The sequence below is a fragment of the Bicyclus anynana genome, chromosome 12, assembly GCF_947172395.1.
Source record: "Bicyclus anynana chromosome 12, ilBicAnyn1.1, whole genome shotgun sequence".
Lineage (NCBI taxonomy): Eukaryota > Metazoa > Arthropoda > Insecta > Lepidoptera > Nymphalidae > Bicyclus > Bicyclus anynana.
The window spans coordinates 1,316,043-1,325,807 of record NC_069094.1 but is presented as its reverse complement, the minus strand read 5'-3'; the positions used below and the strand labels follow the sequence as shown (position 1 = coordinate 1,325,807).

The 9,765-nt window shown below is 35.0% G+C and overlaps 1 protein-coding gene across 2 annotated transcripts in view; it reads left to right on the top strand.

The window, feature by feature from the left end:
* Window positions 1-2,097: 2,097 nt before the first annotated feature.
* Window positions 2,098-9,765, top strand: part of LOC112052644 (uncharacterized) — a 58,921-nt gene continuing 51,253 nt past the window's right edge. The window contains exons 1-6 of one of the 2 annotated variants that reach the window (XM_052884527.1): window positions 2,098-2,252; window positions 2,833-2,924; window positions 3,193-3,521; window positions 4,183-4,419; window positions 4,882-4,995; window positions 5,768-8,536. The gene's annotated coding sequence lies outside the window, so the exon portion shown is untranslated. Of the gene's footprint in view, window positions 2,253-2,832; window positions 2,925-3,192; window positions 3,592-4,182; window positions 4,420-4,881; window positions 4,996-5,767; window positions 8,537-9,765 lie in introns of both variants that reach the window. The other variant, XM_052884529.1, reaches the window with a different exon arrangement.

The following is a 9,765-nucleotide window of genomic DNA, read 5'->3' as shown; positions in this document are numbered from 1 at the left end:
CCGTCGTCAACCGTAGGACTTGAAATTGTATTTTAATTGCATACGATAAGAATTCATTTGAAATGAAGGGTGGGGGGTACGCTGTTAGCATGCATAATTATCAATAAGCTACCTAAAGAAAGCTTTTAGTAATTACTGGAAGACATAATCCGTTTTTGGAATGTCAGAGGTATAATAAACGAAGTTTCTTTATACTTAATTATCATGTGTTAAATACAATAACTAACTTTAATAGCTAATGTATTCTAAGACGTCACGTTATTAGCAAAAGTCGTACCCAATTTACTCACCCATCCATTTAACGACTTGAGTCATAGTTACTTATTCGTAACGTTTTAAGTTGCTTGTTAATTACACGTATCAATTGTGTCACACAGGAGTCCCTGTATTGGTGTTCTAGAGTAAGTGAAGACTTCATCATCATCATCATTATTGGCTCATTGCTGAGCACGGGTCTCTTCTCAAAAAAGTTGGAAGTGCCCCGGACTGGATTCAAACCTACACTCTCTGAAATTGGAGTTAAATGTCAAATCCACTGGGCTATCACGGGTGATTATGATTGCGGCGGAAGTCGTTTTGCGGAGTTTGGCGGCCTCCGTGGCGCAGTGGTATGCGTGGTGGATTTACAAGACGGAGGTCCTGGGTTCGATCCCCAGCTGGGCCAATTTAGGTTTACTTAATTGGTCTAGGTCTGGCTGATGGGAGGCTTCGGCCGTGGCTAGTTACCACCATATCGGCAAAAGACTTACCGCCAAGCGATTTAGAGTTTCGGTACGATGTCGTGTAGAAACCGAAAGAAGTGTGGATTTCATCCTACTCCTAAAAAGTTAGCCCGCTTCCATCTTAGATTGCATCATCACTTACCATCAGGTGAGATTATAGTCAAGGGCTAACTTGTAGAGAATTAAAAAAAGGGTGTGCGCCGGTATACCTACCTACCTACCCTTTGAGTCGAAGGGTAAAAAAACAAGGATATTTCTATAAGCAATAACTGCGACTCAAGCGCAAATTAAAAAAAAAACAAATCACAAATTAAAAAAAAACAAATCACAAATTAAAAACAGATGTTCTTTGTTTATATCAAGCTACAAAAAAAAACAAATTGTCAATCTCAGATCAATGACACACATTGTCCTGTGAAACGCATGCTATTTCAGAAGGGTGCATCTAAAACATGGCTGCACTGAAATTTATTATTCACTATACTGTTATAGAGTTCAAAATTGCATGTTTCTTTAATAGAGTTGGGACATTTGTTGTTCAATTGAGTCGATAAGATAAACGATTCCATTCCGGGCTGAATACTTTTGATTTTTTTATTAATACTCTTAATTTATGTGATGGTGTGACCTCAATACTTAAAATACTTTTCAACTTTTTGAAACTAAAAAAAAAAACAAAATGGCATATTATTATTGACTTCTATAATAATAAAATTAAAAAGGATAACCGTAACAGGGTGCCAGCTGAAAGTCAGATGCTCCTGCATGTAGCATAATGCTAGTCTAATATAGTCGAGACGCATTTACTTAAATACCTACCTAGGTAAAGTGGAGAAAACAACAACGAATGGATTCACTTAAGGTGTTTTTAAACAATTATCTCCCATGTTTACCCCTCATACTCATTATTCAACTTCACAGTAGTCGGAAATTAAGTTACCGGGTAAAAGCATCTCCCCTGACATCCAAAGTTGTAGCATTTTATACCTACATTTAATTTTCAAATAAAATATATCATTGAATATTGTACTAAACTATTTATTTTCTCACAATCGTAATGAAAAGAATTGTGTAATACGCGGGGCTAAGCACGTTATAAATTCGGTTTCTATTTAGGCGGCCTCGCATTCGGCTCGTGCCCTAAAAATACTTCGTTTAAAATGGTTTTTTTTGCCCCTTGTATAACAATCTACTACTGTTTCTTCTTTCTTTCTTTCTAATACATATCCACTTTAGCTCTCTCTTAAGTTATTTATTAAATATCTATTCTATGTGACGTATTTTTAAGTGTTCGCCAAATAATCTAATTCCATGGATGTAGTCACATGTAGTTTCAAATACCTACTTTATAATTTAGTAAACTGGCTTGACTACAGGATAAATGAGTCTTCATTCTAAGTACATCTACGCATGTCAATAACGAGGAAAATACCACCAGTAGAACAATGTTTGCTTAAATACAAAACGTGTCAAATTAACACGCAATTAATAAACAAAATGTGTTCGAATAGCATAAAGTGGTTTCTTTTGGTGAGTTCTTTTGTAATATTCTACATTAATTATAATTGATCTACAAGAAGATACCAACAGAACAACAACCGGGCATCCAAGGAAAGTCCTACAAAGTGTCATCCTGTGTTTTTTTTTTATTCTTTACAAGTTAGCCCTTGACAACAATCTCACCTGATGGTAAGTGATGATACAGTCTATGATGGAAGCGGGCTAACTTGTTAGGAGGAAGATGAAAATCCACACACCTTTCGGTTTCTACACGACATCGTACCGGAACGCTAAATCGCTTGGCGGTAAGTCTTTGTCGCTAGGGTGGTCACTAGCCACGTCCGAAGAATTCCACCAGCCATACCTGGATCAATTAAGAAATCCTCAATGGGCCTGCCGGGGATCGAACCCAGGACCGTCTTGTAAGTCCACATACTACTGCGCCACGGAGGTCGTCAAAGGCTAGAGATAGATTACCCTGAACCAATACATAAGCGACTTTTTATGCTGGAAACATTCAGGCTGTTGTAAGGTTTGTTAAAAACTGAATTTAAATAACAATAATAGTGTACTTAAACAAAAAATAATATAAAATACAAATTGGCCACAGGTTTACAGTGTTCTACATAGTGGAGAAACGGAAAGTACTAATGAAATTTATAAATTTAAACAAAGTTTAAGCGACTTAATTGTTCAATACCGGTAAGTGTCTGACCTATTTCTGCCTTAACTTTGGCCTTTTTCCGCCAGCCCATGGGGCGGAAAAAGGCCAAAGTGAATCTAAAAGTATTTAAAATAAAAAATCTGTCCAAAAATAAAACTTGAAAACAATTAGTGAAAAAATCAAAGCCACCCGCACTCTGAGTGAAAATTCAAAAAGATATGGCAAACTTAAAATCAAATATTATTTATTAATAAAATATATGTTTAATGTAGCTATATGTATATTTATAAATGTATTTTTTTTCAGTATAAACAATGCAACAAACAATGGCAACACAACTGATTTATGTATACGCCCACTTGAAAGAAATGTCAGTGATTTTCAAAATAGTGAACTTTTCGATAAATTCCACCTCAAAGATTATTACGCCAGTGACTTCAAATGTAAAAAGTTATGTTTTAAAGTGAATTACACAATCGAAGAGATCGAAGTCATCCCTGTAGTTGTAATTAGCAATGACGTTAAATTGAATACAGAAAATAATACTGTATTGGAGCTCGAAAGTAAGGCTAATAACAGTCTCGGTGTAACAGAAAAAGATATTGCCGATACAACTGAACATGTGGAGAATAAAGGTATACAAGGATTTGCTATTGATATTTATAATAACGATAAAGTGAACAGCTATTACTTGCGGTACCAGTTGTAAGTATTGTCCATTGCCCTTTTTGTAGTCCTTTTTATGAACATGCTTGCGGTTGTAAGACTGTGGTGTTTAAAAGCCTTACAAGAGGATGTCCAGCAATGGACGTCCATTGGCTGGTAATGATGATGATGATGATGATGATGATGATGATGATGATGATGATGATGATGATGATGATGATGATGATGATGATGATGATGATGATGAACTTAGGACTTTCATGACATGATTGGACAAATATAATCAAATAGCATTAAAAGTTTGTGTTAAAGACTTTGAATCTCCACTTTAATTAATCAATAAACAGAAATACATATTTATACTAGTAGCGTCAGAAATAGATAAACGTATATTTAAATTATTATCATTCGCCTATATGTGATTCTTAAGCAACGGTTTGTTGTTAAGCATGTTCTCATGTCACATGTTCTCTGTTACATTCTAACTAGTTCAACAACGCGTTTCTGCTATACTGACGTCACTTCAATTTACACACACATAAGTGTCGGTGATGTCAAATTACTTCGACAAATAAAGCCAAAGTTTCTTTGGGTAGAATAACCATACTAATGTTATAAATAATCCACCAGATGCAGGAAGTACAGAAAAAGCTAACAATACAGGAAGTACAGAAAAATATGTCAACAAAACAGAAAATGAAGGAAATGAAACAAATACAAAAGACTTGAATCATATGAATAACAACAAAACAGGCGAAGAAGTAACAACAGAATATAGTCCACAGATGAACGATACATTATCTACATATAGCCAAAACGTAACAAATACCGACGTTGATAAAGAGACGCAAGAAAATGAAGATAAAGGTATTATGATTTCATTATTTTTGAAATTTGACTTATAGTAACTGCTTATATTTTACTATTCTCAATAAAATGTAAAGAGAATCTAAACAACATGTTATAAAACAAAGACCTTTACCACGTCTGTCTGTAACAAACTATAGATTTTCATGCAAATTTTCACCAATAAATAGGAATAATTTGAATAATAATTGTGAACTTTAGTAAAGTAAAGGAAGTGAAGTAAGAAAGGTTTAAGAAGGATTTTAGTATATAATTTGTCATGGGTTAATTCTTAGTTAAATTAATATGAAAATAATTCTTCGAAATGAGAGAAATATGACAAATGACAATAATAGTTGGAATTGTCAGTTGTATAGATCTACAGAAAAATCGGATCACTTTGCAGGCACGTAACATATCTATAGTACCTATAAAATAATGATTGGTCTATTGTCATTAATGTTTGTTATCTATTAATTTAAGGTAAAAAGACAGCTATAATAGTGGGTGCCTCAGTCGTCAGTGTAGCGACCACTGCCATCGCTTCTGTCTTTGTTTACAAGTGGGTAATAACGCTGCTACAATCTGGTGTCTATAGTAAGTAACTGCTGGCCTATTCACTAATTTAGTCTTTATCATCACCTTATAATCATCTATCTATTGTATGATATCCACGAAGGGTTGTCAGTAGGCACCGGATGACATTTAGTTACATAGAATCTCAATTTCGTGTCAAATAACAGTGAGTTAGTCTGCTTTAATTATCTTTCATCTACTCCCATATCAAAAAAACTCATCATCAATCATCTCCTTTACCTTATCCCACTTAAATGGGCTCAGCAAAATATGTCAATCTTCTATTCGTTTCTATCATTCGTCAACTTATCTTCTACTCCGTGTCCTCATGTCCTCTTTCACAGAAAATGGTTGGGGTAACCATTTTTTCTTTGGCCTTCCTCTCCTCTTGTGTTCTACCACTTGCAATTTCAACATTCTTCTTTTATCCCTTTGTATTACATGGTACCAAGCTAAGCTCCTACTCCTCAACTTTTTTCTCACTGGCGCCACGTTCAGACTTCCTTTATATACTCATTCCTCATTTTATCCATTCTTGTCACATCACACATTCATCTCAAAATACGCATTTCGTTCTTCAGGTATTCTTCCGTTCATAACGAAATTAAAATTGTAGATTTTATTTTATGCAAACGTTATTTTATATAACGTTTGCATAAAATAGAGTGCATTTTATAAATTTTGTCCTAGATATCAAGTTATGGACCTTTTCATGCTCTACTTTATTTAATACAATAATTAAGTAATTGATGTAGAAAACTTAATTGTAATGGATTTCTTTTTGTTTTTGCAGCAATACCAGCCTAAGGAAAGGGAAATTCAACCTTCAAAATTTTGTTGCACCTGGAGGGCCTTGCACAAATATTTTATTTAAAGTTTAGTTATTTATAATTATAAACAGGAATCTACAATCGTCAAAATACTTAAAAACGCGAGATCCCACGTATATTAGAGAATCTTCCAGAAAACTGTTTACTTAGAAACACTTTTATCTGACAACAGCTACAAAAGACGACACACAAAGAGGAAATATAAGATCGTTTATGACACATATAAAACAGTACCCTCCTTTAGCAGTCGGATATTTTTTTAATACTCCTAAGCGGTTTCCCAGCTGCGAAACAAAACACCAACAATTAAAAACACACGTCTTCATAACCTTTCCCATCGATGCCTTAGCGCATGCCCAGTAGCAGCGAACCCATTTTATCCTGAGATCCGAATCAGGAGCGGTGGACGTCTTTTCGGTCTAACAAGACACGTCAGCGCGGGGTGCGGGGGGTCAAGAGACAGTGGTCAAGTGTCTCACACAGGTTGGTTCGACCGACCTCGGCGCTTGTCGGCTCCACTCGTAGCGTGTATAGGCTTTGTAGTTTATGTAATGGGACGGATTTGGAAAAACTCTTTTACTTTATGTAACCTCCTTATAATCCAACTCAGGTCAACAGGGGTGGACTATGTGGTCATTACTATGGACTAGAATAATTTACCATATTCCATTCATTATTTTATATAATATTTGCTACCACTTAAGATGTAATTATTTGCTATGTAATAATCACAAATTACAAAAAAATCCCACAAATTAATAATGTTTCATTATTAATTTGTGCAACTTGTTATCTAATTTCAAATTAGCTGTAATATTATAATGATTTTTGAATTTAAGGAAGAGATAAAAGACAATTCTAATTAAAATTAAATTAAAACAAAAAAATAATTAAATAATATTTCTGCATTTTATTTATCATTAGTGAACTACCTATTGACTTTATCTATCAGTAGCTTAATAGTAGCTTTATGTATCAGTAGTTGAGTACCTATTTTATACGAATTATATTTTTCTGAGAGGAGACTCGAGCTCAGCAGTGAGCCGAATATGGGTTAATAATGATGATGATGATTTTATACGAATATTTTTTACCAGCCGAGTGAAAACGAACGGATTAGTTTTTAGAGTACAATATAAGTTAGATAATTATTTAATTGCCTTTTGTTGATAATTAGCTAAACAGTTAAGCTCTGTCTTTTATATTCAGTAATAGATTATCATTTAATTTATTTTATATTTATTAATAGGTTAAAACAATTAAGTCAAATATGTGTTTACTCAGAAAATTGTAAATGTTTATTTTTTAAATTTCCTGTAATTTGTTTGTGAGCCACACCTAAAAAATATTTTTGAAACATAATTATAATGTATGTGTGTAGTTTGTTACACGCCTAAACCACTAAACCAATTTAAAAAATATTTCGCTAATAGAATGTTAATGACTTTGTGGCAGCGTTGATTAATAAAAGCAACTTTGATTTTTGCAGCAGTTGTAATAATTTTTTCTTTTTTCATTTTTTGGTAAGTAGAGGCAGACATTTTTAATGAAAAAATTTGACAATGAAATACGACGCGTGCACCGAAATGACAAGACAGAATCGCGCGGGCACAGATTAATACTTCACAACTTCACAGACCCATAATACATTTAATGTCAGTTAGACAGAGAATTTTGAGTGACACCAACACAGAGCGCGAGCGCGAACAAGAATGTTACATTATTAGAGAGTAACATATTCTTTATTTTATCCCCACAAGCACGGAAACTATACTGTTTATACCACGGTTGCCTCCTCTAGTCACACTTATATTATAGGCGACAGTGTGTGTTATACACTACTCCTTTAGACTGCAGCTACTAAAACAATTAGCAAAATTTGGAATGGAAATTTTACCCTAGATTAACACATAGGACTTTAGATAAACTGTATTCCACACGTGCGAAGTCGCGGGCGTCTTGTAATGTTCATCATCATTATCATAATCAACCCATATTCGGCTCTCTGCAGAGCTCGAGTCTCCTCTCAGAATGAGAGGGATTAGGCCAATAGTCCACCACGCTGGCCCAATGCGGATTGGCAGACACACACGCAGAGAATTAAGAAAATTCTCAGGTATGCAGGTTTCCTCACGATGTTTTCCCTTCACCGTTTCAGACACGTGATATTTGATTTCTTAAAATGCACACAACTGAAATGTTGATGCATGCCCCGGATCAGATTCGAACCCACACCCTCCGGAATCGGAGGCAGTGGTCATATCCACTGGGTTATCTCATACGTTTTTTTATTTTAATAAATCCTTCAACCCCTAATCCCTCCCTGTGCGGGGGGCTCCACCCACGCATGCGCCGTCCGAGCACACGACACCGCCTCGACAGCCAGACAACGTGCCGAGTTCCACACACCCCATGAAAATATACATTTCGTACTTTTTATCACTAAATAAACCCTTCAAAACTGACGAAATAAAAAAAACTTTAAACAAACCATACAAATATTACTAAAATAAATAAATATATAAACAATATTAATTGCAATTTCAATTTGATTTGATTGTTCAGACCGGACTAACATAGTGATGTGATGTGTGTATTATTTAATTGATTCGATATTCGATTACAATAAGTGTTATTTATTGAATGCTCTGGGATAGTCGATAGTTAGCTTAGTTTAGTGTTGTGACATGAGGTGTATACCGGAAGGGCTTGCGTAACTTTGGCAGGAGACGGTAAGTACGCTATTAAATGATATTTTTTAAAATTATAATCATCAAGTTATGCAATACTTACTAACTTTTAAGAGGTAGGTAAACTCTAGTAATTCAAAGCCTATAATTTGTTGTTCTTCGGTAAAGGTTTTCATACAAAGTAACCCCCAATGTTGCCGTGTCTCAAAGACTTGGCCCTCTTGTCCTAATTCCTATTTTGTGGTTGTCTGTCTTGTGACTTGTCTGTCTGCTTGCTTTTAATTGTCAATGTTGTAACTTTAACAATACGCACCGATCGTTCAATTCATAATATGCTACCCTGAACCTAGAAGGTGAGATCGGCCAAAACGCTAAATCCAAAGTTAAGGCAATGTTTAATCAAAATTTATTTTTCGATCGAGTCTAATCTACTCGGGGCTTTCTGATACAGGTCTAGTACTTAATAGAAGGTCCCAGCCCAATCAGCTATGTAAACTTGATAAAACAATAAATTTTCATTTCATTTCAATCTACGATTTTTTCTTCAAGTGCTTAGAATCTTTCCGGCTCTTTTCTCAGTAGAATCTCACAATTAATAGTCGAATCATGTGTTTTCTGTGGTCGAATTAACAAATAAACCAGATGAGCGTTTTAAAAGTGCTTGTGAAATAAATGAATTTTATGGTATTTGTTATTATTGATAAGTTCGCTCGTCATCAACCCATATTCGGCTCACTGTAGAGCTCGAGTCTCCTCTCAGAATGACAAGTATACACACTAATTTCTCCGAGATTACCGTGTCAGAATTACAAAGAATAAAAATATCCTGCGCGTAATTTTATCAAATCACTAGCTGACGCCACGCGGTTTCACCCGCGTGGTTCCCGTTCTCGTAGGAATACGGGGATAATATATAACCTATTACTTTCCTCGATAAATGGGCTATTTAACACTGAAAGAATTTTTCAAATCGGACCACTAGTTCTTGAGACTAGCGCGTTCAATCAATCAAACAAATAAACAAACAAACTCTGAAGCTTTATAATATTAGTATAGATTAAAAGCTGTAAAGTCTAGACCGGCTACGCGGTCGACCAAGAACTTTATACCTATTTCAACCATCCAGCTCGATAGCGCGATGACCTTAAGAAGGTAGAGGCAAGTGGTTGGATGAGCTGGATGAGGAAGGTGGAAGATCCCTTCGATCGATGTTTTTTGTACTGTAGAACAAATTATTTTCCTTCTTCTTGCATGCTTTGCGAAGTTGCTTT